Here is a 24396-nt window from a genome sequence, read left to right as displayed (position 1 = left end):
GATAATTTCCAGTTATTTGTTATTCCCAGTTTGTCACAATATTAATTCACTGCTCTTTGCTTTTTAATAATTAACATTGTTAGTTTTCTACTTGCTTTTCCTCAATGCCCACACATCTTTACTGATACGGATTTGGAATCCAGAGAGTGATCTTCATTTTCATAATTATCACCTGCAATCATAAAACATTGCTATCATAAATTTAATTTACAAATATTTTAGAAATTCTCTAATCAAAAAAGTAGCTGCCATTTTCTTTATAGTTTCATCAAATTAGATGTATATAGAGTCAATAAATCTGACAAAGTGCACACAATAAAATATTCATTAGAGACCCAAATAGTATGCCAGACTTTGGTTTGTAACCATATGGTCCATGATCTCTAAATTCTTTAGCATTGTAACCTTCATGCAAATTCTAATATTCTATCCAAAGAAATCTGCCAATCCATATCTAAACTAAATTTAAAAATGAATAAAACGCTTTCAGCCTTATTCCTGGCTCCTAGGCCTGCAAAATAAGCAGCAGTCAAGCTGGCTTGCAGTGGATTGGCTAAGTACTGGTTCAAAGGCCTCTAGTAATCACTAGGAGTCTAACAGATCCTGACCCCTGGTGCCTAGAGGAGGCAGGAGAGCATGGAGCCTTTAGGAGCAGGTTCGGGTAGCTCCATGTCAGTACTTCAGTAGTCCCTCCAGGGGTTGCTCTTTTGTTCTCAATAGCATCTTCCCAAAGATTTACCTTTTCCTTCCAGTCCCACCTGCCTTCTTTCAAAAATTCTCAGCAGATGATCTAGTCATAGAATTTACCACCTCTGCTGCCAATAGCAGCTAACATGTATTAAGGGTTTCTTACGGAACCATGGATTGAACATTTGTGTCCCTCTGAAATTTGTACACCAAAACCTAGTCTGTAATGTGATGATATTTGGAGACATGGACTTTGGGACGTAATTATGTCATAAGGATGGAGCCCTCATGACAGGATTCATGCCTTAATAAGAAGAGACAAAATGGCCTGTTCCTCTCTCTATATACCATCTGAAAATACAACAAGAAGACAGCAATCTGCAGGCCAGGAAGAGTGCTCTCACCAGGCACTGGATCTGTCGGTGCCCTGATCTTAGACTTCTCAGCCTCCAGATCTGTGAAAAATAAATATTGCTTAAGCCACAAAACCTACGGTAATCAGTCATAGTAGCCCAAATGGAAGAAGCATATGGCCAGGCTCAATTTTAATTAATTTATATGTATGAATTCACTTAGCATTCCTGACAATCCCAGGAAGTAGGAACTGTCAGTATCTCACTTTTAAAGATGAAGATACTGAGTCACCTTAACGTTAAGCTGACTACTCACGATCACACAGTCGTTTTGTGGAAAAAGAGAGATATTAATCAGAAAATGTGACTCCGAAGGTGGAGTTCTTGACAATTACATTAAAGTACAGGCTCTTGGGGAAAGGCTTCCTCAGTCTCTCTCTTCTTCACACCTACAGATATGTACACTATACCACTGACCACATCCCACCTATGTGCCTAGCTAAGGTTACCTTTCAACTTGTGTTCTAGAATTGCCCCCCTTCTAGAGGCAACCATCCCCTTTGTCTAAACCTTTCCAATCATGTCTTCCTAGTCCTTCAGTGTAAAAACTAAAGCTAAAATTAACAAAACCTACATTCAACCCTATTTAGTCCTGAACTTAGAGATATGTCTTTCTTCCCTTTAGAGCTGAGCTTCTTGAAAAAGTGATCTATTCCTCAATCCTTAATGATTACCTTTATTTGTCTCAAATTTACTCAGTAATTTACTGAAAGCAATTTTGAAAGGCCCTTAAAGATCTCTCCATGTGGAATTCAGTGTTTGTTGTCCTGTTCTAACTTTTCCATATGGTCAGCAGAATCTGGCAGAGTTGAGTGCTTTCTTCTAGAGGCAGTTCCCTTCATTTCTACAATCCTCTCCTGTTATTCCCTTCCTATCTCCCAGTGAGCTCATTATTGAGAGATTCCCATTGGGCTTTTTATTCTACCAGCTCCTTAACTGTATCAGTGGCCTCAACATCTTTACCTCGAGCTCTTCTCTTCTTCATTTGGATACTACCCCATGGTCTCAATGATCACTCTTAGGCTTCTAACTGCAAGACATGCATTTAGCCCTGATTATTCATCTGAGCTCCAGCCTAAACTGCCTCAAATACCTCTGAAACAAATTCAAATGGATATGTTGCAGGCCGCCAATCTCAAAGCTAAAATGAATCCCCCACCCACACCATAGCTCTTTCTCCTAATTTTTCTCTCTTGACAATGGGACCGCCATCCATCACTATCTACCTTAAGCCTGTAACCTCAGACTCTTCTACTTCTTTCTCTCCCTCATTTTCCCTCTTTTCTAGACAGACTTCACCTAACACTGTCTCTTCAATCAATCTCCTTTTCACCAGGAAACCAGTAAGCCAAAGTAAAGGAAGATGCTAGGAAAGACACTAGGTTTCCAACTCCTACTCTTAAGATCTTCCCCGGCCGGGCGCGGTGGCTCAAGCCTGTAATCCCAGCACTCTGGGAGGCCGAGACGGGCGGATCACGAGGTCAGGAGATCGAGACCATCCTGGCTAACACGGTGAAACCCCGTCTCTACTAAAAAATACAAAAAGCTAGCCGGGCGAGGTGGCGGGCGCCTGTAGTCCCAGCTACTCGGGAGGCTGAGGCAGGAGAATGGCGTAAACCCGGGAGGCGGAGCTTGCAGTGAGCTGAGATCCGGCCACTGCACTCCAGCCCGGGCGACAGAGCGAGACTCCGTCTCAAAAAAAAAAAAAAAAAAACAAAAACTTCCCCAACTCTACAACCTAGCATGGAGGTTCTTACCATGTGCCAAGCACTGCACTGACCACTTTATATATTTTATTTCATTCAATAATCCCAACTATTATTAACCTCATCTTAAAAAACAGAAAACTCAGGATAAAAGAAGTTAAATAAGTTGTCCAAAATCACACAGAATTAGAATTCTTACTGGGAGTTTATCTGACACCAAAACCATTCTCATAGTGACTCTCTCTCACAATGCTTGTTACAGCTTTCAGCCACTCTATCTGAAACAGCATCCAAATGGCCCCCCTTCTGCCAGCCCCTGCTCTACCTCATCCTCAAATCCATTTTCATAGTGCCCTAAGATTTCACAAAAGAAATAAGTAACAAAGTCTAGCTAATTATGTCTTCCTAAAAAATCAACTGGTGTCCCCTGCCTTATAGAACAAAATGGAAACTCTCTAGCCTGCAGTACAAAACCCTATGCATCTTTTGAACATCATCTCTCCATCTTTTGCTCCTGTCTTCTCTCTCACATTCCAAGTTATAGCTCTAGTTAAATGCATCCCATTATTGTACCTGTACCAACTACATTTTTTTTTCTTTACTTTTCTGTGCTGCTCCCTTTCCCCTAACCTTTGCCCTGGCTCTAGTTGTTGTATTTACCCTTTAAACCCAATTAAAAGTGTCACTGCCTCTTTAAGACCAAGTTATACCTGCAAAGGTCAAATTATAATTCCCAGACAAACTAAAGTATCCATTTACACAGCTCCCACGACACCTGGCTTTATTTGTACATACCTTTACTCATTCATGTGTCACAACTTACTGCAATTGGTCTATAGATCTCTCTTCCTCATCGCCTTCAATAGTTTTCTGATCTCAGCCCCTAATTCATGAGGAATAGAGAGTCTCCATGTTTTAAAAGTTAAAGGACAAATAAATGAAGTGATCCTAACTGAAGGAATTAGAATAGAAGGACCAAGATATTAAGCTGACACTAAAGCCTTCAAGGAAGATTGTCCTGATTCAAACTTTACAAAAAGTGAGAGAGAGAATAGAGACATGGCATTTGGCCAGTACAACACTATCTTATCTCTGCAGAGTGGATCTTTGCTTTCAGATTCTAAGGGGATGGATGTAGATAGGGAAAGAACTAACATTCAGAAAATTAGGAGTCTGTTCCATAGAGCATCACTGATAATGTGTATCTCCCTAAGAAAAAAATCATTCATGGTAGGGATAGGCAATGATACCATCACCCACAGACATTTTCACGCGCACCTGAGACGGCTACAGCTGGGGAACGGTCCAAGGGTCCCACATCATTAAAATGAGTAGAGCACCACCTTGCAGAGGAAGATAAACAACTGCTAGATCAACACAAAAAGAGGATGTAGACTCAACTGGATCCCTTTCCTTCTCTCAGGGCTGAGTTATCTCCAGTATCCCTTCTCATTGCAGTGCTGTGTTTTCAGTTGCAAGGGATTCTCCAGGGTCCAGGGATGAACGTCATTTTTTGTTTTTTTTTCTTTTCTTTTCTTTCTTTTTTTTTTTTTTTTTTTTTTTTTTTTTTTTTTTTTTTTTTTTGTTAGAGTCTCGCTCTGTCACCCAGGCTGGAGTGCAGTGGTGAAATCTCAGGCTGACTGCAACCTCTGCCTCCTGGGTTCAAGCGATTCTCCTGCCTCACCCTCCTGAGTGGCTGGGATTACAGGCGTGAGACACCACACTCGGCTAATTTTTGTATTTTTAGTAGAGATGGGGTTTCACTATGTTGACCAGGTTGGTCTCGAACTTCTGACCTAAAATGATTCACCCACCTCTGCCTCCCAAACTACTGGGATCACAGGTGTGAGCCACCACGCCTGGGCTGAACTTCGTTTTCAAAGTGTGCTAGAGAAAGGATGCAAGTGCAGCCCTGGACTGCACTCCCCTTTGTATATTACATGTGATTTGGCCAAAGTTATTTGAGTGAAAGTGGTTCGTTAACCCTAGAAATTTAGTTAAAATGGCATTTGGGTAAGAAATAAAAGTCCTCACTCACTCGTTTTACAGATATGCAATTTGGGTGTAGATGGCGGTTTGGAGGTGGGATAGTTTTTGCAACTCATTCTACATATTTGGCTATTTTTCAAAATGAATAAATCTTCTTTTTCTCATTTTGTTTATCTTTCTTAAATTTCTAAATCATTTCAGCCAATATTCTGTTCTGCACAGTCCATGATAGTTACAAGTGGGAACAGCTCATCCGAGCATGTTCCTGCAGTCCTGGAAACTGCCGGCCTTGTGGCAGGGGCGGTGGGCGGTTGTTGGGCAGGGCGGGCCTCTCCTGGCCCCTGGCCTTTCAACCTTGGGGGCAGGCAGGATGGTTGCCTCTGGATCCTGCTTCAGACCAGCTTCCCTCTGCTATTTCCTTTGTCACGTCTGCCTCTTTAGTCTTTTTTTTTTTTTTTTTTTTTCTTTCTTGAGAGAGTCTTGCTATGGCGCCCAGGCTGGAGTGCAGTGGTGTGATCTCAGCTCGCTGTAACCTCCATCTCCCGGGTTCAAGCGATTCTCCTGCCTCAGCCTCCTGATAGCTGGGATTACAGGTGCAAGCCCCCATGCCCGGCTTTTTGTATTTTTAGTAGAGACGGGGTTTCAACATGTTGGCCAGGCTAGTTTCGAACTCCTGACCTCAGGTGATCCACCCATCTCAGCCTCCCAAAGTGCTGGGATTACAGGCGTGAGTCACCACTCCCAGCCAGTCTTCATCTCTTTAGTCCTGTATCGTTGTTCTTTTTTCCCTGTGTCTCCCAATCTCTTTCTAAAAAAGTTATTTGACTCTTTTAACATTTGAGCATTGGAATTACTTCTGCACTTTACCAAACGGCCACCAGAGGGGGCCCTGAAATCCGGCGGTCCATTCTGTGGCTCTAAGCGCCCTGGAAGGACTCTGCTGCGCTTGACCAATTCTCTTCTGAATTCCCAAAGTTTCCATCTCTCCGAGCCCCAAGAGTCTATCCTGTGCTTCTCCAAGCCCCACCCCATATTCTGCTCCCCAGGTCCCCACTCTAAAGGCCCTTTGTTTCCTTTCCGGCCCCATAGAACCCGCACCTCCGCAGGGCCAAAGGCACTGGTTTCCCCACTCTTCTTAGCCGCCGAGTCTAGCTAGCGTCTCGGTGTCAGCCACTACCTGCCGCAACTCACTAAGAAATGTCCCTGACGACTGTCAAGTCCATATCGGAGACTCCGAGGAGCTGAGTCCCCGCCCCGCAGCCCTCCACACCTTGTCACTTGAGCAAAATGCCTGCCCATCCCTTCCCAGGGAAGGCGGCCAAGGACCCACCTGCCTCCCCTCAGACGCGCTGCTGTTTACGCTGCCCTCCAGCTCACAGCCCTCTGCCGCCAGCTGTCACTCGAGACACCTGAGACGAGGGTCTCGGGTCCGCTCTCTGTCCTTCCGCAGAGGCGTGGGCTCCCCTCTGAGCCCCCTGCGCCCTTCTCCGCGCCTCGGGGCTCCGGAACACCACCATCTCGTATGCCCGACACCGGCTCCAAAACTACCCGTGATGTCGCATCTGTCCTAGGCCCCCTCGCGTACCGCCCGCTCTGCGTCTAGGCCCCTGGACAGGTCCGGTTGCTGGTCCGGAGCCCATGCTGCTAGGGGCTCATGGGGTGCGCTCCGCCTCCAGCCAACGTCTCCGCATCGGTGCCCTTGCCATCGCCGGGGGATAGAGGAGCCTTGCTTTACCAGGTTCCAAGATCTACCTTCTCGTCCCTGACTCACACTGTGACCTATCTCAGGTGCACTCAAATGCTGTCCCCCAGCCCCATTCTCCCCTCTTCTCCGTAGTTTCAAGAACCCGGCTTCTCCCTGCTGCTTGCTCTCCCTGCTGTCTTCCAACTTTCTATTCTAAACCCCTCAAGGATGCTCTAACCTGCCCTTCCCAGGAGCCCTAATCCTGCTGTAGACGTCCGAGGGTCCTCAGTCTCTTGCCCTAGAGGAAAGTGTTATAGAGTCCCGTCTCTAATACAACGGGGTGAGCTGTTCTTGACCCCTGCCCGGCTCGCCCGCTTCTGGGGCTCCCCAGGGTTCCCTCTTGTCGACTCTTCTCAGGTGCTGGCGCCCGCGCCCTGAGCCCGGTCCCCACTGCAGCGCCCTCATTTGGGCCCTCCCTAGTTCTCCGGTAGCGCCAGCACGGGTCCCGGCCGTCGTCGTCTGTCCCCAAACTTCGCTTTCTGACCCCAGGAGGCGCCATCCTGAACTGCTGTTTCGACATCGCCACCTCTAGGAAGTCAATTCACTGACATCCCGGGATATCCGTGCGCTCACCTGTAAAATGCTATGCTAGTGCCTCCTTTCTTACAGGGCTTCTGGGAAGATGAAATGTAATTTTCATGAAAAGTTTACAACAACGCCTGACACATGAGAGGTGTGTGGCATGCGTTAGTCATTAGGATATATATCTTACCGTCCTAAAAACCTGAGTGACATACTTCTTTCATCCTCCTCTTCCAGCCTCAGGGGATGCCCTTCTCTGTTCACTTCCAGTTTTCGCCAAAGATACCAACTCTTTTGGTCAATGCCTCCCTTGGCTTATAACATCCTAAGTGCTCACCTGCAAGAACTCTTAATCCTCAAAACCAACTCCAGGGAAAATTGTGTGCTTCACTGAAAAACTAGAGCATGCCCTTCTGGTTCTCATTGAGAATCTAAGAGGGGTCTGTCTGCTTCTCCATAATCTTGGAGCCATTTTATAAATCTGTAAATAACCCTGTTTTTTTTTTTTTTTTCTTTCTTCTTTAAACCTCTTGTAATATCTTCCTCTCTCCCTTACTTAATGAGCTAGGTAAAATGTGAGACAAATTCATTTTGTGTCTGTACTCATGATTTTACCTGCTTAAAAAATATTCATTGACTAAACCTATGAGTCCATTACTATTGTTTTCCCCTTCTTGTGGAAGAGAAAATGAAAGCTACGATTTGATTTGGAAGGAAGCTCTACTTGGCTTATCCTAAGGGGGTGCATGTCCTCTTAGCCTAGTTATGGCTAAAGAACCTCCAGTGAGGCCCCATGGAGCTGCTCTCCCAGCCACCAGGGGAAGGGAAGAGGCTGCAGGAGTCTCTTGTGCCTCACCCAGCCCCACAGAGCCTTGTCCATATCCCACAGGCTACTGTGCACCCTGGCTTCCTGGAATAAACTGTCTTTCTTTCCAGTGGCTTCTGTCCCAAGCCACGCACCTCCAGCCCTTAGAGGACTGGGGATCTGGCCTCCAGAAGAGGGCCGCCTAGACCACTGCTGTGAGCAGCCACCAACTGTTCCAGGGTTCTTTTCTGTGGAAGCACCCTGTCTGCAGTTCTGGGTCTCCCTCCTCCTTCCCAGCTGCTTTGACACCCACTCCACTTTCTGCTGTCATCTCAGAGCCAGCACCCTTCTCCTGGACATCATGTCTTGGTGTTTATCATTAAGCTCCATCTTCATTCTCTCCCCGCGTCCGCTCCCATCTCCCAATTTGAAACCACATCTATTTGACTCCTCCTGTGTCCTTTTCTACTTGATGAAGTCTAAAACCTGGGGACTGATTAGTGGAATCCCTCAGATATTAAACAATAATGATAATGGTAATAGTAATAGAAAAATAAAGCTTAATGCTATCAGGGAGAGTATAAAGGTAACACCAGAACACATTAATTGTTAGATAAAATCGAACAGTCTCAACTGTACAAATTTTACCAACATCCAATAATTTTGTGCCTGTTTCACACTTTTGAACGGCGGTTGGTATTTCTCCCTCAATTAAAAAAATTTGAATATCTATTTTTGGAAAGTATAAGGAATTTATTCATGAGAATTATTCAGATTTTAAAATAGGTTTTAAGAAAACTATTCTTGCTGGGCACAGTGGCTCATGCCTGTAATCCCGCACTTTGGGAGTCTGAGGCAGGTGGATCATGAGATCAGGACCAGCCTGGCTAACACGGTGAAACCCCATCTCTACTAAAAATGCAAAAAATTAGCCAGGCGTGGTGGCGGGCGCCTGTAGTCCCAGTGACTGGGGAGACTGAGGCAGGAGAATAGCTTGAACCCAGGAGGCAGAGGTTGCAGTGAGCCGAGATCGCGCCGCTGCACTCCAGCCTGGGCAACAGAGCGAGACTCTGTCAAAAAACAAACAAACAAAAAACAAAAACAACAACAACAAAACAACAACAACAACAACAAACTATTCTTATGTCCCTAGCCCTCTGCTGTCTCCACCCTTTGGTCTCTTAACTACACAAGGAGCTGGAATAGAGACAAATTCAACTTTCCTTTAGATTCTTTCATAAGAAAAAAAAAAAAAACTCAATCAAATAAATAGTTAAAAGAAGGCAACACATTTGATGTATTTTGTTTCAGCAAATAGACTAGATGAATAGGCTTTGCTGCCATACAAAGGCACTTAGTGAACATTTGACTCTGAGCTATGTAAAAAATAACCATGTGAGGTAATGCTAGATTTAACTATTCCACAATATACAGTCTATATACTTCAAAACATCATGTTGTCCACAATAGATACATATAATTATATCTGTCAATTAAAAAATAAATTTGAAAAATGTTAAAGAGATTTTTTAAAAGAGGGCTGCTCCAAGGGTTGTTGAGGTCCAAAGCTTGTTGATTTGCTTATTTAGAATTCTTACATCAATAAGCTGCATTGATTTGGGGGCCTGAAGGTCAAGTTGCATTATTTTGCTGTAAAACACAGAAGAATCACAGCATCTTAAATTTGGGAGATTTTCTAAGCAGTAGTAAGTCCATCTGCACATCCTCCACCAAAGCATCCCTCAGAAACTCCTCTAAGTGGTCATCCAAACACTCAAGGCACAGTGTCAGGGAGGTCCTCTCTGGACATCTGCCACAGCCTCGGATGTGAAGAGTATGAGTGGTTAATAATTTATGTTAGAGGTTTTGCTTTATCCTGAGCCAAATATGGACTATAATTCTCACAAACTGTCTCTGATAAATCAATAAAACCACTAGTAAATGTAGAACAAAGATTTATCATTGGATTAAAAAATATATGTGTGTAAAAGGAAGTTAAAGGCCCAAGGAGACAAGTCAATAAAACCATCTCCTTCATTCCTGGCCAGGTCCTCCCCTTGGATAACAATTACATTATTACCATCACCCATGTGTCCTGGGCATCACCAGAATATCACAGCCTCTATCTAAAGTGGAGTAAACAAATGTCACTGTAATTAATCTGAACTGCAAGCCTTCAGCCTGCTGCTCCTTTCTCCTTTCTTGGGTAATTAAAGAAACAGAAGATAAGGTGCATGAGTATAGACTGGCATTGTGCTAAATCTGAGTTTCAGGAATCCTTTGGGAGCACCATGCAATGTCTTATTTTCTCTTCACTGCACTGCTGAATCTTTTTTTTTTTTTTTTTCTTGAGACAGGGTCTCACCCTGTTGCCCAGGCTGTAATATAGTGGCATGGTCTTGACTCACTGCAACCTCTGCCTCCCAGGCTCAAGTGATGCTCCTACTTCAGCCTCCCTAGTAGCTGGGATTATGAGCATGAGCACCACACCTGGCTATTTTTGTATTTTTTGTAGACATGGAGTTTTGCCATGGTCTCAAACTTTTTTGCTAGTTTTGAACTCCTAGACCCAAGTGATCCACCCGCCTCAGCCTCCCAAAGTGGTGGGATTACATCGTGAGCCACCATGCCAGCCCTCACTGCATCTTCTAATCCTTCCTGAGGTTTTGACTCCACCTACAGCTTCTTTCCTTGGAAATGGTAGTTCACACATCCTAGTTGAAAAACAAATCATGGAAATTTGGCAAGAGTAGATTTCAGGTGCTTTCGCCAGACACCAAAAGGTAACTCTGTAGGAAGATGGCTATGTTAATTTGTTTGGCTGTGATAATCACTTCGCTAGGTCTATGTATACCAAAACATTATGTTGTACACCTTCAATATATACAATCTAAACATTTTTAATCCATAAAATAAAGAGAAAGCATGCCCTATTCTTCAGCCTTCAGGTGCTTGAGAATAACACCTGGCAGATATGGCCACCTTGGCATAAGAGGAGAGACACTGGCCACACTACAGGGAAGGGGATAGACATCAGGAGGAGGTACGCAGCATGATAAAACACAAGCTACGCGTGCACACACCCTCCTCACTCACTTGCAGAAGCCCCAAATGCTTTCAGAGTTGGGGCCAACTTCCTTTCTTGGAAAACATGACACTTGTCATTCAAATACATGCAGGAGATGAGATGTGTCCAGCAGGGAAGAGTGAGGCAGGAGCATAAAGACACAGCACTCTCCGGGTGACCTGAGGTCTACCTCATCTCTGTTTTCTTCTGGCCTGGCCCCTTCACTGCTCTGAGAATCAATATCCTCATCCTAAAAGGGAGATCTAGCCTAGACCATGGGGTAGAATATTTTTTCCATAAAGGACCAGATATTAATATTTTAGATCACACACCATATCATCCCTGTTGCAACTACTGAACTCTGTGGCAGAAAAAGCAGCTACAGACAATACATAATAAAAGGAGGGAGGCTGTGTTTGCAGCTCATAGGTTGCCATGCTATGAGCTCCATTCTCCTGGTTCTGTTCAGCCATTATAACCCAGGGTTCAAATTGAGGCCCAACAGACCTTGTTGGTCTTCAGTTCTGTGAGCTCAGTCCTCTTGCCCTATTTTTCTACTCTGATAACTTGCCTGGACTCAGATTTCCTCCCAAGAATGGGAACTTGCCATCGTCCTGCTAGGCTCCCCAGCCTAATTGGAAGCCAGGGCACTGTAACTTACTGATACCATTACTGTATACCCGATGCCATTAGCAAGTAGAACTGATAGCAACAGCCTGTTCACTCTAGACTTGCCTCCACCCTGAATCCAAGTCCACCTTGGCTCCTACCTCCATCAGGACAGCTGGGACCATTTGCTGCTGTCTTGGTTCCTCTGTGTGGAAGGAAAGTCCGGCCTATACTGCACAACCTCAGCTTCAATTGCCCAAACTTGGCCATCTCTCAGTACTGCTGATGTTCTATCTTCCAATCTCTGACCTGCCACCACCACAGGGCTTGATTCTAGATCTTGAATCCTTCTCTCTCCCCTGTCCTGTGTAAGTCATGAGACCTCGTTCAGCAAAGTTTTCTGTCAGTTATCAGATGGACAGAGATTCAGGTACATGAAGGAAAACAGGGATCTCAGATTTAGAAGTGGAAAGAAGTCTTCAGCCCACTTCTTAGAAGTATGGCACAAGGTCAGAATCAGACTGAGTCCAGATGATACTCCTCTAATAAACTTGACCTTGTGAACCCTTACTTGGAAATCATCAGTAAAGCAGGGTGGCACAGAAATCTAAGCTAGCATTAAAATGAGAAAGGGGCCAGGCGCGGTGGCTCACGCCTGTAATCCCAGCACTTTGGGAGGGTGAGGCGGGTGGACCACCTGAGGTCAGGAGTTCGAGACCAGCCTGGCCAACGTGGTGAAACCCCATGTCTACTGAAAATACAAAAATTAGCCAGGCATGGTGGCTCGTGCCTATAATCCCAGCTACTCAGGAGGCTGAGGCAGGAGAATGCACTTGAACCTGGGAGGCAGAGGTTGCAGTGAGCCGAGATTACACCATTGCACTCCAGCCTGGGTGACAGAGCGAGACTCCCTCTCAAAAAAAAACAAGAAAAAAAAAATTAGAAAGTCCTAGGCCTGCACTAGCTTTATGACAGGCTTATAGCACCCTCTTGTGCTTACTTCTGAGAAATACAGGATTCTATCCGAACTGGACTTTTTTTTTTTTCCCAGAAATCTCTTATATTCTCATTTTTATTTGAACTGACTTAATCTCCAACCAAATTATAAAGAAGGAGAACCTGTGTAACCCCAAATCTCAATCCCAGATCTGTCTTAAGTCTACATGTTATCTCATTCCATTTTCAAAATATCCCTCTGAAGGAGATCAGGTAGGTTCTGACTCTCTTGGGAGCAGGTGGAGGTAGAGACTGAAAGTCTTGTCCGAGGTCACAAAAAGGATCCACAGCAGAACAGCCTGTGCCATCACCCAGGGCTCCTGGCTGCAACAGGCCTAATATTCTTAACTGGTTATTTCACAGGACTTCTCAGGTTGAGCACAAATATCTAAGGTTTCCATCTCTGCCAGGGTCAGGTCATCACCAAAGCACACAGGGGTCAGCTGTGTCACAGAGTGTGGGGCAATAGGACAAGAAGTAGGAGACCAGTGTCAGAAACAAGGCTGGGCTACAATTGGGTGCCAGGCAGGCAAACTATTGAATCCTTGCCCTCCTGCCTTTCTTACCAGTGCTGTGTAGCTAAGTAACAGTGTCCTCCAGGGGACAGAGGCAGAGTGGGGCCAGTACCTGTGCTTTGTGCAATTGAAGGGCTGGGAGTGTGGATCAGGGATCCCACACCCGGAAGGCGAGTAGCCTGCAACCCTGTGAACTTCACCCCCAGGTCTTCTTCCGAACTCACTGTGTCCCAGACACTCTGCTTCTCCACCACAACCACACAGGTGTGTCCACACTTCTGCATTTTTTTCTTCCACTGTTTATGCTGCCTGGAAGTTTTCCCTGCCCCGGCCTTCAAAATGTCACTTGTCTTCAAGGCCATGATGAAATGTCATCTCTTCCCTCTGCTTTTCCTTGATCTTCTCATCTCCTCTCACTACCCACTTCCCACCACATATACCCCTCTCACTGCAGACTTGTGTTTTGCACTGATTTACCAGATGCACAATGTTTTCTAGTTATTCATCTTCCCATAGTCGTTGAGCACTTTTCAGTCATAGACCACTCCTTCATTTTATTTGTTTTTATAGAAAGGCACAGGAAAGCATAGTAGAAACATACGTGAGCTTTGAACCAGACAGACCTGGTCCGCATCTTGGCCCAACCACCTCACGTAAGTCATGTTAATTTTTATGGTAGATTCTTGTGTCTGTAAAATGTGATAAAATTACCTGTCATTTTGAAAAAATAAATGCAATAACATTCATAAAGCTCTTACACACAGAAAGCAGTAGCTTTAATAACATCCAGTTGAATCTCTTTGTTATAACAATAAAGAAATAAATCTAAGAGGGAGGAAGTGACTTGCCCAAGGTCTTAAACAACTTTTAGGACCCAAACCCACAGCTCTTAATTCCAAGCCAGTACTTTTTAAGCCAACCAAAGTCCTTCCCAACCCATTTGCTATTCTGCTACCATCAGCCAATAAAATTGCTACCAACACACTCTGCATATTGATACGCACTATACTATATTTCTGCCTACTGTCAATTTCTTTTTCCAAATAAGGCCACGTTCTTCAAAAACAGAGATTGACTCTTCCTCTTCCCTATCTTTTCCAAGGCATGACCGAACTTAGGAAGGGGCACGTGGTAAGAATTCAAAACACACTTGCAAATTCTGAGTAATCCTTAACTTCCTCAGTTTCCCTCAGCCTCAGTATCCAAGTCATCATCCCATCCTGCCAATCCTAAATTTGACATGCACCCCATATTTCCTCCCCTCTTCTCTTCATTCCTATTAGCACTCTTGGAGTTCATGCTGACTGACTTCCCACCTGCACCTGTGTGGTTCCCTGAGGGTGACAATGTGACAAGGCAGACACACAGGCATGGTTCCCAAGAGCAGAGTAGGACTGAAAGGTACTTTCCTCAGTGGTCAGGTGTTGGAAGCCAGTTTCTGAGGCCAGGTAAGAGGGATCATAACATGGTGAAAAAGAAAAACATAGGCAATAGAGCTAGAAGCCAAGTTGACATAGAACAGAGATGGAAGTAAGAGGGGTAGGAATGGGGTGAGGCCAGGCAATTGCTACAACTGAGTCTAGGGACACAGATGCACATTTATTTATTTATGTAATGCCATCCACATGGCAAATGAGTAGGCTAAACGGAAGGTAGCACAAAAATGTCTCTGTCGTCAACATTGCCTGCTGACTCAAGGCAAAATCCTGTCTGCACACTTGGACTTCCAGAAAACAAAGTCCCTACCTTCCTCTGGTTATTAGAGCAGAAATTACCCCAGACCCCACATCCTTCCGATGACTTCAAATCATTTCTGAGTCAGGGCTCTTAGGGTGCACCTTGCTGGTGGTATAGCTAGATCCTCTTTTTCCAACCAGTCTCCTTAGTTTTTCTAACTTATGAGCCAGGAATTTTTCTGGAAGGGCTGCCTCTAAGCCACCTATCTGGATACCAAGCACAATCCTATACAGGCAGCTAGGGGTTTCCCTAACCTAAATCATAATTCCATCCATGGTCCAGGCTCAGAACACAGGCCTCTTCATGCCTAAGACAAAAATTCCTGCTTGCCAGGTGTATTAGGCCATTCTTGCATTGCTGTAAAGAAATACTTCAGTCTGGTTACCTTACAAAGAAAAGAGGTTTAATTGGCTTACAGTTCTGCAGGCTTTACAAGCATGGTGCTGACATTTGCTTGGCTTCAGTGGAGGCCTCAGGAAGTTTACAATCATGGCATAAGGAAAAGGGGAAGCAGGCACATCACATGGCCAGAGGAGGAGCAAGAGAGAGACAGTAGCGGGAAGGAGGTGCCACATACTTTTAAATGACTAGATCTTACAAGAGTTCACTGACTGTCAGCTGGGCGCGGTGGCTCACGCCTGTAATCCCAGCACTTTGGGAGGCCGAGACGGGTGGATCACGAGGTCAGGAGATGGAGACCATCCTGGCTAACACGGTGAAACCCTGTCTCTACTAAAAATACAAAAAATTAGTGGGATGTGGTGGTGGGTGCCTGTAGTCCCAGCTACTCCTGAGGCTGAGGCGGGAGAATGGCGTGAACCCAGGAGGCGGAGGTTGCGGTGAGCCGAGATGGCACCACTGCACTCCAGCCTGGGCAACAGAGCCAGACTCCATCTCAAAAAAAATGAAGTAAAATAAAAGTAGAATTCACTCACTGTCATGAAGACAGCACCAATCCATGAGGGATCCAACCCCATGATCCAAACACCTCCCACTAGGCCCTACCTCCAGCATTGGGGATTGCAATTCAACATGTGGTTTGGATGGGGACAAATATCCAAATTATATCACAAGGACTTTAAGTTATTCTAGTCACCAAAGGGATAGCAGGAAAGGAGTGATCTGGAGAAGACTTCCTCAGCTGGTAGTTCTTCCCTGCTGCAGACACTATGTGTGCATGACCCAGAAGTTGACATGTCAGGGCTATCTCATGGGCCTCTCATGTCAGCAGCCCAGAGGGTGATCCCTTCTCTGCCTTCCCTGCTGTAAGTGCCTAGATTCCCGCTGCTCTGTCTCTCAGGGCCTGGCATCCTCTAGCCCCTGAGATGAGCAAGCCTGTGACTTAATTACAAGATAAGACCCTGCTGCAGTTCATCCAAACTTTCCTTCAGCTCTGTATGCTTTTTTTTTTTTTTTTTTTTGACGTTCTAATTACTTTTACTGGATACTTATTAAATAATCACAAAAAAGCAATCAGAGCTATTAAAAAGACTGAAGTTTCTTTTCAAAGACTACCTACTCCTGAAAACATTTCCTGATTGTCTCAGAACATACACTCAAAATATTTTGTAGAGATTGCTCTCAGAGCAGTTCACATATCATGGGGGTTCAGTACTTAAATGATAGTCTTCTGATGTGGCAGCCCCTGGCATCCACTGGCGAGGGAAGAGATCAACAGAGAGCAAATGCCTGGAGCCAGTGGCCAGTCATCACTCTAGCATCTTGTCCAATTTGAGAGGTCATAACTAGAATGGCAGAAATATTGATCATCCAGACCCTGTGCTTGAAGAACGACCTTTGAAGAATGCTAGAGAGATCAAGACATTTTTTTTGCAATAATAACAACAAGCATTTACTGAGGTGTGTTATATAGCAGGCACTCTACTAAAAATATGATCTTATTGAGGAATGTCCATCTCTTACCTAATAAAAGACAGAGCTAGTGTGCAAACATCAATCTGACAGATTGCAAAGCTTGTGCTTTTAAACAACATGCTGTATTGTCTCTTGTAAAACAGCATTTATATAAGAAAGGACTAAGCCAGCATTAAACCCAAATACACACACACACAGACACCACAGACTCACTTACTCAGTGGATGAATACATGATAAATAGATTACCCTAACTTATGCTTTAGGCTTCACTGAATCCTTGCCAACTATTAACCATTCCAGTTGGGCTTCAATTTTGGAAATTCATGTTAAAATATTAATTATAAAGGTGGACCCTTCTAGAAGCATTTGCTATTTAACATCTGATAAAACCTACTGGTAGGCCACAGGCCTAATGGTTGACTGTCAGGGAGGGCTGGAAGATGCACCCTTTTTTGGACAGCACACTTCTTAGCTATAGAAACAGGCAAAAACATCAGGATCCTAAAATAAAGAGCAGCATTGCAAATCTTTTTCCTAGTTTATATGATTCATCTACACTGTGCTTTGAACTCCTCTAACATCAAAGATTTCCAATACACAAGGAACTCTCTCTCTATAATTGAATTTCACAAACAAAGGCTATCAATGGAAAGCTCTGTTTTACATTTTGAAAATGTTGTTTGTCATTGTACTGAAACAATATTTTTTGTTCTAAAATATTTTAAAAATTGTCCATTTGATTACAAATAAGTCATTTTCTCTTTACAAATAACAACTAAGCCATGAATCAGATGAGTATTGCATTTTTCCCTTCCATTCTTGCTTTGTCTTCATTAAAGGAAACACATTGTCAAATGTATAATTTTCCCTCTTTGCTCCTCATGCTTAATTGATTTCCAGCATAAAAAAAGAGTATTAGCCAGAAAAAAGGAAACCAAGTGATGCCCTCGAATCTCATGAGCTCCTCTTAATAACTGTTTAATCTAAAACTGTGTTCACAAATGCTAATTATAAGCATCCTTAATTGTGCATGTCACCCACCATGGTTGAGTGCAATTCAATTGCTTGGACTTTGACATGATGTTCTATTACTACATCACCAGCCAAGGAACTGTCAGGAGCTGAGCCTTTTTACTTTCCACTGAGGGAAGTAAAATAGGTCAGCGGTCCCAGCATGGTAAATCTGTATTCATCAGCAAGGAATGTGTCTTGGGATGTAAGAGCCCTTACCAGAGCGTAGGATGTGACCTCTTGCAGCAACAGCTCCATATGGATTAATAAATCAATTGAATTAATTAATTTAATTACCCTGTACAGGCAGCTACTTGTGGTTCTCGAGCTTTGGAGATGAGTTAAGATACAGTTTCTGCCTTCAGATAAACTTACAACAGACAGAGAGACATTTTCCAGTTTACTGCTATGCAAGCTATTCCAAGAGTTGTGATACTGGCTCTTGCAAGAGTGGTAGACAGCAGAGAATTTTACAGGTGGAAAAGGGCAGGGAGAGATGGAGAAATGCATTCTAGACAGAGAAAGCAATATGACCAGAATATCAGAGACATCACCTTGTTCTGGGGTTTTGGGAAGGGCCGATAGCCCTGTGGGGCTGTTGAGAGGATTGTGCCAGGGAAAATGGCCACAAAGTCAGAGTGAGATCAGATTAGAGAAGACCAGCTGTGTTCTCATTAGGAATCTGGATTTTGTCCCTTAGACAGGGGATCACTGAAGTGCTCTGAAGCGAATTGATCTTACCTGCAATTTAATATGATCTTACTCCCACTCACAGACAGTTCAGACTGGCCTTTGGTGCAATTGTGTAGGCAATGCTTGACATTGAAGGGTAAAGTCTACTTTTCTCTGCGTTTTGTGCTACTACTCCCCAGACCTGACACTCTTGCCTCTTTGCAGAAATCCAGCTTGAGCCCCTTTCGGAATAAGCATTCTCTCCACAGATCCTGGCTCATCACCCCCAATACAGTAGCAGAAAACTGTTCCAGGGCTTCTCACCTTTTCCCTTGACAGAATGCTTTCATTTCTTCATTCTGGAAGGAGGCAGCCCAATACGTGAGCAATGTGAGGAGGCAGTTGCCTGTGCATGTAAGATCAGAGAGCCTCAGTTCACCCTCCAAATGCAGGGGAGAGTGTTTCTTGCAGAGTTAGAGGCAAAGCTAGAACAGCTGATATGTCTAGAGCTGGGATTGACTGTCACCACCAAGTGGGGGAAGGGGGCAAGATTTGAAAGAGATAAATGCAAGAGAGTGAGTAAAAACACCATTGAGCTCTGCAAAGTGCTCTGTTGACTCTATACTACAGCTCAGAAGTAGAAAATCGGGTGGCTTTTGTTGTCTATGAAAGTTCTCACCCATCTCTTGGCCTCTCATTCCCAGGAGAAAAGACAAAGGAAATCTTAAACTTGTCAATCAGAGATATTTTATTTACTTCTAATGCAAAAATTATCTTCCAAGTAGATAGGCTATCAAGTTGTAATGAACATTTGCTTTTAGAGAACATTCATTTCTATTACTGAAGATGAGTTGTAAGACTCACTCATCTTTGATAATAGAAATATTTTCAGTTATGTTAAGTATAGATAACAGGTTAGTTTGTAGGGCATGTGTGTGCTGAACACAGGAGGGGATGGAAGAAGCCAGCGGTACCTAGTAATCATGAAGTGCCTGAGTGCTAAGAATTTGTTGCTCACTAAGTATTCAGAAGGTGCTAACTGTACAGAAGCACTAAACATACCTGAAAACTTCAAGAATATGAGGCCTTAATTTGGCTGCCTATTGGAGGCATTCATTCTGACTCTAAGTGTCTTTTGCCCAAGAAACAAATAAAGTAGAAATTAGTCAGCTGTCATCTGGCAAGCTGCGACTGTTGACAAGGTGTACTTGTCTCTGAATCTTTTCCATAGAGCCAGTGTGTGTTGTTGGCCCAAGGTGTCTTCCATCTGCGGGCCTCTTGCTTGCACTTCAACTCTGGTGCTCCTAAGTCCATCATCAGCGGGGAAGGCCAATCCTTACAGACAGGCAGGACATGTGAACATCATGGATCCCAGGATTCAGATATTGCGGTCCTTGTCTCTCACCTGCAGCCTCTCCAAAGTCACTTTGAAGTGTTAACCTACCCAGTCGTTCTCTCCTTGCTTCGTCCTGTGTGCTTTCATCTATTAAATGAAGAGTGTGATTGGATCTATGAGTCCTTCTGTTCAATGGCCTCTGGAATAGGCTGGCAGTGTATTGCCTGGTCTTGAAGTTTAAGGCAACATCAAGTTAATTTCCCACTCAGTACAAGTCAAAGTTTAAACTAACCAAGCTATCTCTACTGTCTCAGGAGTCACTTTTTATCTACCATCTCATTATATGCTCTGGGTACAGGCAAAGATTGAGGAGCTTTATGGCTGTTAGGGAAGAGTTTCTTGTCCATACACCGTTTCTGGGTCTGCTCTGCCCACCTTATCTGGACATGGAGTGTTCTGGTGGCTGAAGAGGCGTGACTGCCCCTGCTCAGTCCCTCTGGAGTTAGCTTTGCTCCTACCAATGGCAAACATGTTCCAAGTTAACCATTTGCCTCCAGTCACTAGGTTGCTACATGCCACAGCAGGCTTAGCTCAGCCCCAGGCTTCCTCCAGTCCTCCCAGGCCTCTTGTCTATCCTTATCCTGCCAAAACACACAGAGGAGCCCCTACGTGGATCACTGTTTGACCTCACAGGCCAAAGGCATCTGGACAACCATGTGAGGTGCATTCCCACCTGGACACCTCCTTTTTAAACGGGAATATGCAACTTCTGCACCATGCAGAGTGCGGCAGGAAAGAAGCATCACACTGGAAAATCACATTACCTCTCATCTTCCTGGGTTTCTCATCAGAGATTTTATAATATTATCCCTAAAAACAGCACAGCGTAAGGCCTAGGGGAGTGCGGTGCTGAGCTCCTTCTCAGGGATCAGACATCATAATACCTTAGTCCCTGCCTAAAGATTTAGTTCCCTTTTCAGTTTTGGAGACTCTGTTTTGATGTTATTTCCTGTACCTAACTATGCTATTTTTAGAGTAAAAATCATCACTAATACCTCAAGGCATTGCTTTCAAAATTTTAAATTTAGAAAATCCTTCTCCCTTACAATTTATCTTGGACTTGAGGATGATTGACTTGTCATTGACTTTTCATTGACTTTAAGCCTCAACATAGAACAGAGATGTCCCTAGTTCTAGACCAGGAGATGCTATTGATTGACCTAAGTAGACACCAATGCAAAACAAGGGATGATCAGGAATATAAATGTATTGATTTTAAAATCTCATTAATATTAGCCCTATTTACAAGGCACCCTTCTGTTGGCATTTCAGATACTACATCATTCAGTTCAATTCATTTAACAAATACTCCTTGAGGAGGGTCTGCTACATTCCAGGAAATGAGATAAATATAAAACAGTGAAAAGAAAAAAAAAAAAAAAAAGGTCAGAGTTACTACCCTAATGGGACCAACAGTCTAGTAGGAGAGATCGACAACAACCGGGTTAGCATATAAATAAACAAGTATTAAGTGTTAGAAGAAATAAGCAAATTTTTTCTATGGATAACCTCAGAGGCTCATTCCTAATAACCTGGCATGGATTTATCTAAGGGTAGGGTCTCCCTCTTTAGTGACAGAGGCTGCTCCCAAACTGTTGAAAATTCCCATGGGGCAAGGAACCTCTGGGCAGGTACAGTTTCCCACCACCTGACAAAGAACCCACACCTCAGTTCAGAATGCCTGGTGCATCATAAATAGCCCAAAGAGTGCATCTCACACTGTAATGTCACTCTTGTGCCAATTTCACATAGGAGAAAAAAATAGCATGAGAGAATTTCTTTAAAGGGGGAAATAACCAGGGGTTATCCACAGGGACTGAGAGAACAAAGGACCCATGAACTTGCGGACCCTTCTACCTTTGAACGCCAGCCTGCACTAAGCATTTTCACTAGTATCATTTCCAGCCTTTTACATGATAGCTTTGAGATAACGAGTGTAACGCGATAGACAGTAACTGAGGACAGAGACTATGTGCCAAGAGGAGAAAACTCCAAGCAGACTTCATTGAGTGAGCCACATTTAAGCACAGACCTGAACGATAAGAAGGAGCAAGTCATGCAAAGAGCAAGGGAAAAGGCATGCCAGCCCAAGAGATGAGCAAGTGGTGAAGCCTGGAGGTGAGAACAATCTTGACTTCTTCAGGATCCAGAGCAAGTAGACAGTCAGGAGTAAGGGGGTGTGAGGTGAGGTTATAGCCTCAGGTAGAAGCAAACTAAATCAGGCAAGGAGTTTGTTCATGTGTTTGCTTTTCCCAAGGGCAACCAGAAGCCATAGAAAAAAAAGGTAGGCAGAGTGGACCAATGTCATTTATTTCTTTCCAAGGTAATCTCAGCTTCTGTGTAAAGAACACAGGGAGTGTGAATGGAAGCCAAAAACCTGATAGGCTGTTACTGTCAGGTTCCAGGCGATGTTGACTTGGACCAGGAGATGTTGGAGATGGAGAGCAGTAGACTGATGCTAGATCCATTTGAGAAGTGGATTGACCATGATGGAAATGAGAGGCATCAAAGAGCCCTCCCAGGGTTTGTCCTGGCATCTAATAAGTAGATGGTAATGCCACTTATGAAAAGAGGAGGTGGAGCAAGATGGCCGAATAGGAACAGCTCCAGTCTCCAACTCCCAGCGCGAGCGACACAGAAGACCGGTGATTTCTGCATTTTCAACTGAGGTACTGGGGTCACCTCACTAGGGAGTGCCGGACAATTGGTGCTGGTCAGCTGCTGCAGCCTGACCAGCAAGAGCTGAAGCAGGGCGAGGCATCGCCTCACCTGGAAGCGCAAGGGGGAAGGGTATCCGTTTTCCTAGCCAGGGGAACTGAGACACACAACACCTGGAAAATCGGGTAACTCCCACCCCAATACTGCGCTGTAAGCATACAGGCACACCAGGAGAATATATCCCAATCCTGGCCGGGAGGGTCCCACGCCCACGAAGCCTCCCTCACTGCTAACACAGCAGTCTGCCGCGATCTATCCGCAAGGCAGCCGCGAGGCTGGGGGAGGGGCGCCCGCCATTGCTGAGGCTTAAGTAGGTAAACAAAGCCCCTGGGAAGCTCGAACTGGGTGGAGCTCACAGCAGCTCAAGGAAGCCTGCCTGTCTCTGTAGTCTCCACCTCTGGGGACAGCGCACAGCTGAAGACCAACAGGGGAAGTAGCGGGAGCCGGTGCAGACGCGAACGACTCTGTCTGACAGCTTTGGGGAGAGCCGTGGATCTCCCAACGCGGAGGTTGAGATCTGAGAACGGACAGACTGCCTGCTCAGGTGTGTCCCTGACCCCTGAGTAGCCTAGCTGGGAGAAATCCCCCACTAGGGGCAGTCTGACACCCCACACCTCACAGGGTGGAGTACACCCCTGAGAGGAAACTTCCAAAGGAAGAATCAGACAGGTACACTCGCTGTTCAGCAATATTCTATCTTCGGCAACCTCTGCTGCTGATACCCAGGCAAACAGGGTCTGAAGTGGACCTCAAGCAATCTCCAACAGACCAACAGACAGTCCTTCTGACTGTCAGAAGGAAAACTATCAAACAGGAAGGACACCTATACCAAAACCCCATCAGTACGTCACCACCATCAAAGACCAGAGACAGATAAAACCACAAAGATGGGTAAGAAGCAGGGCAGAAAAGCTGGAAATTCAAAAAATAAGAGCGCATCTCCCCCTGCGAAGGAGCGCAAGCCCATCGCCAGCAACGGATCAAAGCTGGTCAGAGAATGACTTGGACGAGAGGAGAGAAGAAGGCTTCAGTCCATCAAACTTCTCAGAGCTAAAGGAGGAATTACGTACCCAGTGCAAAGAAACTAAAAATCTTGAAAGAAGAGTGGAAGAATTGACAGCTAGACTAATTAATGCAGAGAAGATCATAAACGAAATGACAGAGATGAAAACCATGACACGAGAAATACGTGACAAATGCACAAGCTTCAGTAACCGACTCGATCAACTGGAAGAAAGAGTATCAGCGATTGAAGATCAAATGAATGAAATGAAGCGAGAAGAGAAACCAAAAGAAAAAAGAAGAAAAAGAAATGAGCAAAGCCTGCAAGAAGTATGGGATTACGTAAAAAGACCAAATCTACGTCTGATTGGGGTGCCGGAAAGTGAGGGGGAAAATGGAACCAAGTTGGAAAACACTCTTCAGGATATCATCCAGGAGAACTTCCCCAACCTAGTAGGGCAGGACAACATTCAAATTCAGTAAATACAGAGAATGCCACAAAGATACTCCTCCAGAAGAGCAACTCCAAGACACATAATTGCCAGATTCACCAAAGTTGAAATGAAGGAAAAAAATCTTAAGGGCAGTCAGAGAGAAAGGTCGGGTTACCCACAAAGGGAAGCCCATCAGACTAACAGCAGATCTCTCGGCAGAAACTCTACAAGCCAGAAGAGAGTGGGGGCCAATATTCAACGTTCTTAAAGAAAAGAATTTTAAACCCAGAATTTCATATCCAGCCAAACTAAGTTTCATCAGTGAAGGAGAAATAAAATCCTTTACAGATAAGCAAATGCTTAGAGATTTTGTCACCACCAGGCCTGCCTTACAAGAGACCCTGAAGGAAGCCCTAAACATGGAAAGGAACAACCGGTACCAGCCATCGCAAAAACATGCCAAAATGTAAAGACCATCGAGGCTAGGAAGAAACTG

This window comes from Rhinopithecus roxellana, chromosome 17 (genome assembly GCF_007565055.1).
Source record: "Rhinopithecus roxellana isolate Shanxi Qingling chromosome 17, ASM756505v1, whole genome shotgun sequence".
Lineage (NCBI taxonomy): Eukaryota > Metazoa > Chordata > Mammalia > Primates > Cercopithecidae > Rhinopithecus > Rhinopithecus roxellana.
This window is presented reverse-complemented; position numbering follows the sequence as displayed.